The 7,500-nt window shown below is 39.6% G+C and overlaps 1 protein-coding gene across 1 annotated transcript in view; it reads left to right on the forward strand.

The window, feature by feature from the left end:
• LOC139386286 (mastermind like transcriptional coactivator 2) overlaps positions 1-7,500 on the forward strand; it is a 135,361-nt gene that overhangs the window by 45,167 nt on the left and 82,694 nt on the right. The gene's annotated exons all lie outside the window — the stretch shown is intronic.

Genomic DNA, 7,500 nt, shown 5'->3' on the forward strand with positions numbered 1-7,500 from the left:
TAGTAGTAGTAGTAGAAGGGGTTAGAATGTTATAGTAGTAGGAGAAGGGGTTAGAATGGTAGTAGTAGTAGGAGAAGGGGTTAGAATGTTATAGTAGTAGGAGAAGGGGTTAGAATGTTATTGTAGTAGTAGTAGTAGTAGTAGAAGGGGTTAGAATGTTATAGTAGTAGTAGTAGTAGTAGTAGTAGTAGAAGGGGTTAGAATGTTATAGTAGTAGTAGAAGGGGTTAGAATGTTATAGTAGTAGTAGTAGTAGTAGTAGTAGTAGAAGGGGTTAGAATGTTATAGTAGTAGTAGTAGTAGTAGTAGTAGAAGGGGTTAGAATGTTATAGTAGTAGTAGAAGGGGTTAGAATGTTATAGTAGTAGTTGAAGGGGTTAGAATGTAGTAGTAGTAGTAGTAGTAGTAGAAGGGGTTAGAATGGTATAGTAGTAGTAGAAGGGGTTAGAATGTTATAGTAGTAGTAGTAGTAGTAGAAGGGGTTAGAATGTTATAGTAGTAGTAGAAGGGGTTAGAATGTTATAGTATTAGGAGAAGGGATTAGAATGTTATAGTAGTAGTAGTAGTAGTAGAAGGGGTTAGAATGTTATAGTAGTAGTAGTAGTAGTAGTAGTAGAAGGGGTTAGAATGTTATAGTAGTAGTAGTAGTAGTAGTAGTAGAAGGGGTTAGAATGTTATAGTATTAGGAGAAGGGATTAGAATGTTATAGTAGTAGTAGTAGTAGAAGGGGTTAGAATGTTGTAGTAGTAGTAGTAGTAGTAGTAGAAGGGATTAGAATGTTATAGTAGTAGTAGTAGTAGAAGGGGTTAGAATGTTGTAGTAGTAGTAGTAGTAGTAGTAGTAGAAGGGATTAGAATGTTATAGTAGTAGTAGTAGTAGAAGGGATTAGAATGTTATAGTAGTAGTAGTAGTAGTAGTAGAAGGGGTTAGAATGTTGTAGTAGTAGTAGTAGTAGTAGTAGAAGGGATTAGAATGTTATAGTAGTAGTAGTAGTAGTAGAAGGGGTTAGAATGTTATAGTAGTAGTAGTAGTAGTAGTAGTAGTAGAAGGGGTTAGAATGTTATAGTAGTAGTAGAAGGGATTAGAATGTTATTGTAGTAGGAGAAGGGGTTAGAATGGTATAGTAGTAGTAGAAGGGGTTAGAATGGTAGTAGTAGTAGAAGGGATTAGAATGTTATTGTAGTAGGAGAAGGGGTTAGAATGTTATAGTAGTAGTAGAAGGGATTAGAATGTTATAGTAGTAGTAGAAGGGGTTAGAATGTTATAGTAGTAGTAGAAGGGGTTAGAATGTTATAGTAGTAGTAGAAGGGATTAGAATGGTAGTAGTAGTAGAAGGGATTAGAATGTTATTGTAGTAGGAGAAGGGGTTAGAATGTTGTAGTAGTAGTAGTAGTAGTAGTAGAAGGGGTTAGAATGTTATTGTAGTAGGAGAAGGGGTTAGAATGTTATTGTAGTAGTAGTAGTAGAAGGGGTTAGAATGTTATAGTAGTAGTAGAAGGGGTTAGAATGTTATTGTAGTAGGAGAAGGGGTTAGAATGTTATAGTAGTAGTAGTAGAAGGGGTTAGAATGTTATAGTAGTAGTAGAAGGGGTTAGAATGTTGTAGTAGTAGTAGTAGTAGTAGTAGTAGTAGAAGGGGTTAGAATGTTATAGTAGTAGTAGAAGGGGTTAGAATGTAGTAGTAGTAGTAGTAGTAGTAGTAGAAGCGGTTAGAATGTTATGGTAGTAGTAGAAGGGGTTAGAATGTTATAGTAGTAGTAGAAGGGGTTAGAATGTTATAGTAGTAGTAGTAGTAGTAGTAGTAGAAGGGGTTAGAATGTTATTGTAGTAGGAGAAGGGGTTAGAATGTTATTGTAGTAGGAGAAGGGGTTAGAATGTTATAGTAGTAGTAGTAGTAGAAGGGGTTAGAATGTTATAGTAGTAGTAGAAGGGGTTAGAATGTTGTAGTAGTAGTAGTAGTAGTAGTAGTAGTAGAAGGGGTTAGAATGTTATAGTAGCAGTAGAAGGGGTTAGAATGTTATAGTAGTAGTAGAAGGGGTTAGAATGTAGTAGTAGTAGTAGTAGAAGGGGTTAGAATGTTATGGTAGTAGTAGAAGGGGTTAGAATGTTATAGTAGTAGTAGTAGTAGAAGGGGTTAGAATGTTATAGTAGTAGTAGAAGGGGTTAGAATGTTATAGTAGTAGTAGAAGGGGTTAGAATGTTATAGTAGTAGTAGTAGTAGTAGTAGAAGGGGTTAGAATGTTATAGTAGTAGTAGAAGGGGTTAGAATGTTATAGTAGTAGTAGTAGTAGTAGAAGGGGTTAGAATGTTGTAGTAGTAGTAGAAGGGGTTAGAATGTTGTAGTAGTAGTAGAAGGGGTTAGAATGTTGTAGTAGTAGTAGTAGTAGTAGTAGTAGAAGGGGTTAGAATGTTATAGTAGTAGTAGTAGTAGAAGGGGTTAGAATGTTATAGTAGTAGTAGAAGGGGTTAGAATGTTATAGTAGTAGGAGAAGGGGTTAGAATGTTATAGTAGTAGTAGTAGTAGTAGAAGGGGTTAGAATGTTATAGTAGTAGTAGAAGGGGTTAGAATGTTATAGTAGTAGTAGAAGGGGTTAGAATGTTATAGTAGTAGGAGAAGGGGTTAGAATGTTATAGTAGTAGTAGAAGGGGTTAGAATGTTATAGTAGTAGTAGTAGTAGTAGAAGGGGTTAGAATGTTATAGTAGTAGTAGAAGGGGTTAGAATGTTATAGTAGTAGTAGTAGTAGAAGGGGTTAGAATGTTATAGTAGTAGTAGAAGGGGTTAGAATGTTATAGTAGTAGTAGAAGGGGTTAGAATGTTGTAGTAGTAGTAGAAGGGGTTAGAATGTTATAGTAGTAGTAGTAGTAGTAGAAGGGGTTAGAATGTTGTAGTAGAAGGGGTTAGAATGTTGTAGTAGTAGTAGAAGGGGTTAGAATGTTGTAGTAGTAGTAGTAGTAGTAGTAGTAGAAGGGGTTAGAATGTTATAGTAGTAGTAGAAGGGGTTAGAATGTTATAGTAGTAGTAGTAGTAGTAGAAGGGGTTAGAATGTTGTAGTAGTAGTAGAAGGGGTTAGAATGTTGTAGTAGTAGTAGAAGGGGTTAGAATGTTGTAGTAGTAGTAGTAGTAGTAGTAGAAGGGGTTAGAATGTTGTAGTAGTAGTAGAAGGGGTTAGAATGTTGTAGTAGTAGTAGAAGGGGTTAGAATGTTGTAGTAGTAGTAGTAGTAGTAGTAGTAGAAGGGGTTAGAATGTTATAGTAGTAGTAGTAGTAGAAGGGGTTAGAATGTTATAGTAGTAGTAGAAGGGGTTAGAATGTTATAGTAGTAGGAGAAGGGGTTAGAATGTTATAGTAGTAGTAGTAGTAGTAGAAGGGGTTAGAATGTTATAGTAGTAGTAGAAGGGGTTAGAATGTTATAGTAGTAGTAGAAGGGGTTAGAATGTTATAGTAGTAGGAGAAGGGGTTAGAATGTTATAGTAGTAGTAGAAGGGGTTAGAATGTTATAGTAGTAGTAGTAGTAGTAGAAGGGGTTAGAATGTTATAGTAGTAGTAGAAGGGGTTAGAATGTTATAGTAGTAGTAGTAGTAGAAGGGGTTAGAATGTTATAGTAGTAGTAGAAGGGGTTAGAATGTTATAGTAGTAGTAGAAGGGGTTAGAATGTTATAGTAGTAGTAGAAGGGGTTAGAATGTTATAGTAGTAGTAGTAGTAGAAGGGGTTAGAATGTTATAGTAGTAGTAGAAGGGGTTAGAATGTTGTAGTAGTAGTAGAAGGGGTTAGAATGTTATAGTAGTAGTAGTAGTAGTAGAAGGGGTTAGAATGTTGTAGTAGTAGTAGAAGGGGTTAGAATGTTGTAGTAGTAGTAGAAGGGGTTAGAATGTTGTAGTAGTAGTAGTAGTAGTAGTAGTAGAAGGGGTTAGAATGTTATAGTAGTAGTAGAAGGGGTTAGAATGTTATAGTAGTAGTAGTAGTAGTAGAAGGGGTTAGAATGTTGTAGTAGTAGTAGAAGGGGTTAGAATGTTGTAGTAGTAGTAGAAGGGGTTAGAATGTTGTAGTAGTAGTAGTTGTAGTAGTAGAAGGGGTTAGAATGTTATAGTAGTAGTAGAAGGGGTTAGAATGTTATAGTAGTAGTAGAAGGGGTTAGAATGTTATGGTAGTAGTAGAAGGGGTTAGAATGTTATAGTAGTAGTAGTAGTAGTAGTAGTAGAAGGGGTTAGAATGTTATAGTAGTAGTAGAAGGGGTTAGAATGTTATAGTAGTAGTAGAAGGGGTTAGAATGTTCGACCAAAGATTTGATTCAATGCCCTTCATTAGTTCTCCTATTGTTTCACCTACACTGTCTGCTGAGATCGGTAGAGCAGACCTGGTCTGTCGTTTAGCCACTGTAGTCGTCAGTATGTGAATGAGACATGCCTGGAATGACTGTCTGTCTCCCTGGCTCCGTCTATGACTCTCTTTCAGTCTTTCACAGCCAGTGTTGCTCAACTCAACAGGGTCACTGTACTGTTGGCTCCAAGCTGAGTCCTGAATGGTACCCTGGTCCATTTTATAGGGAGCATGGTGCCATTAGGGTTGTAGGCCCTGTAGTTGGCTGTGTCCAGTGTGCAGCTGCAGCTGTGGGTCTGGTCTGACTAGTGAAGAGGGGAGTTGCCAGATGTGGGAATAGAGGGTGAAATCAGCTCGGCCAAGCAGGAAACGGCTCTGCATACCATACGAATCGTCTTTGAAAACAGGAAGGGAACTTGTTCCCTGCTTATGGGCCTTTTCCTGTGGCATGCCCGGGCAGGGGGGTAGGCAGGCAAGGGGTTAGGCAGGGGGGGCAGGGTCTGGTGTTTGACGTTTGCTAGCTGCATGGGAAAAAGGTAGTTAGGGAGGCGACGTGGAAATGGCCATATATGGGTATGTACATCCAGGAAGGTCTGAGGTGACTTGGGTTTGAGGGAAGCTTTCAGAGGAACAAAAACTGAATGAAAATAATTTACATCTATACATTATTTAACTGTTAGCTGGTTTTTAGCAGCAAGCTGTCACAAACTCTCAACTCTTGGACATTTGTCCAAAAGACGCTAACTAAGTCTCCTGTAGTGGTTTTTGTTCTAGTTGGTAGAGGTCCCATTCTGTTAAATCGAACCCTATTCCCTATATAGTGCACAACTTTTGACCAGAGGGCCCTTGATGACATTTGTTTTCTGTTAACCTGCAGACATCCTCACTACATGTTTCCATAGTATCATGGTCGTCTAGAGGAATGTCATGGTAGTCTAGAGGAATGGCATGGTAGTCTAGAGGAATGTCCTGGTAAACTAGAGGAATGTCATGGTCGTCTAGAGGAATGTCCTGGTAGTCTAGAGGAATGGCATGGTAGTCTAGAGGAATGTCCTGGTAAACTAGAGGAATGTCATGGTAGTCTAGAGGAATGTCCTGGTAAACTAGAGGAATGTCATGGTAGTCTAGAGGAATGTCATGGTAGTCTAGAGGAATGTCATGGTAGTCTAGAGGAATGTCCTGGTAGTCTAGAGGAATGTCATGGTAGTCTAGAGGAATGTCATGGTAGTCTAGAGGAATGTCATGGTAGTCTAGAGGAATGTCATGGTAGTCTAGAGGAATGTCCTGGTAAACTAGAGGAATGTCATGGTAGTCTAGAGGAATGTCCTGGTAAACTAGAGGAATGTCATGGTAGTCTAGAGGAATGTCCTGGTAAACTAGAGGAATGTCATGGTAGTCTAGAGGAATGTCCTGGTCGTCTAGAGGAATGTCATGGTAGTCTAGAGGAATGTCATGGTAGTCTAGAGGAATGTCATGGTAGTCTAGAGGAATGTCCTGGTAGTCTAGAGGAATGTCATGGTAGTCTAGAGGAATGTCATGGTAGTCTAGAGGAATGTCATGGTAGTCTAGAGGAATGTCATGGTAGTCTAGAGGAATATCATGGTAGTCTAGAGGAATGTCATGGTAGTCTAGAGGAATGTCCTGGTAAACTAGAGGAATGTCATGGTAGTCTAGAGGAATGTCCTGGTAAACTAGAGGAATGTCATGGTAGTCTAGAGGAATGTCCTGGTAAACTAGAGGAATGTCATGGTAGTCTAGAGGAATGTCCTGGTCGTCTAGAGGAATGTCATGGTAGTCTAGAGGAATGTCATGGTAGTCTAGAGGAATGTCATGGTAGTCTAGAGGAATGTCATGGTAGTCTAGAGGAATGTCATGGTAGTCTAGAGGAATGTCATGGTAGTCTAGAGGAATGTCCTGGTAGTCTAGAGGAATGTCATGGTAGTCTAGAGGAATGTCATGGTAGTCTAGAGGAATGTCATGGTAGTCTAGAGGAATGTCATGGTAGTCTAGAGGAATGTCATGGTAGTCTAGAGGAATGTCATGGTAGTCTAGAGGAATGTCATGGTAGTCTAGAGGAATGTCATGGTAGTCTAGAGGAATGTCCTGGTAGTCTAGAGGAATGTCATGGTAGTCTAGAGGAATGTCATGGTAGTCTAGAGGAATGTAATGGTAGTCTAGAGGAATGTAATGGTAGTCTAGAGGAATGTCATGGTAGTCTAGAGGAATGTCATGGTAGTCTAGAGGAATGTCATGGTAGTCTAGAGGAATGTCATGGTAGTCTAGAGGAATGTCATGGTAGTCTAGAGGAATGTCATGGTCGTCTAGAGGTATGTCATGGTAGTCTAGAGGAATGTCATGGTCGTCTAGAGGAATGTCATGGTCGTCTAGAGGAATGTCCTGGTAGTCTAGAGGAATGTCATGGTAGTCTAGAGGAATGTCATGGTAGTCTAGAGGAATGTCATGGTAGTCTAGAGGAATGTCATGGTAGTCTAGAGGAATGTCATGGTAGTCTAGAGGAATGTCATGGTAGTCTAGAGGAATGCCATGGTAGTCTAGAGGAATGTCATGGTAGTCTAGTGGAATGCCATGGTAGTCTAGAGGAATGTCATGGTAGTCTAGAGGAATGTCATGGTAGTCTAGAGGAATGTCATGGTACTCTAGAGGAATGTCCTGGTAGTCTAGCAGAATGTCATGGTAGTCTAGAGGAATGTCATGGTAGTCTAGAGGAATGTCCTGGTAGTCTAGAGGAATGTCATGGTACTCTAGAGGAATGTCATGGTAGTCTAGAGGAATGTCTATAGCACCTCAAGTTAAGTGGTGGAAAATATATATGTTTTTAATTGAATACCCAATGGCTTCATGTCAGCTAGGCCAGGAAACAAATAGCTCCATGCTGAAAGGCTGTTTCAATGTGAAGCACAATGTCATGGCTCTCTCTGCCACTGCCTTTAAGTCACACTCGAATGCATCCCAAATGGCACCCTAGTCCCTATTTAGGACATCGTCAGTGCTTACTCTCACAGAGCTGTTGATATCTGAATCATACTTCTCCTCCCCCATCTCACCCCGCCTACCCCTCTCATCCCCCCTCCTCCCGCACACTCAAACTGTCTTACAGACTGGAAATACTCTCTCTCTCTCTCTCTCTCTCTCTCCCCCTCTGTCTCTTTATCTCTCTTCATCT

The sequence above is a fragment of the Oncorhynchus clarkii genome, chromosome 27, assembly GCF_045791955.1.
Source record: "Oncorhynchus clarkii lewisi isolate Uvic-CL-2024 chromosome 27, UVic_Ocla_1.0, whole genome shotgun sequence".
Lineage (NCBI taxonomy): Eukaryota > Metazoa > Chordata > Actinopteri > Salmoniformes > Salmonidae > Oncorhynchus > Oncorhynchus clarkii.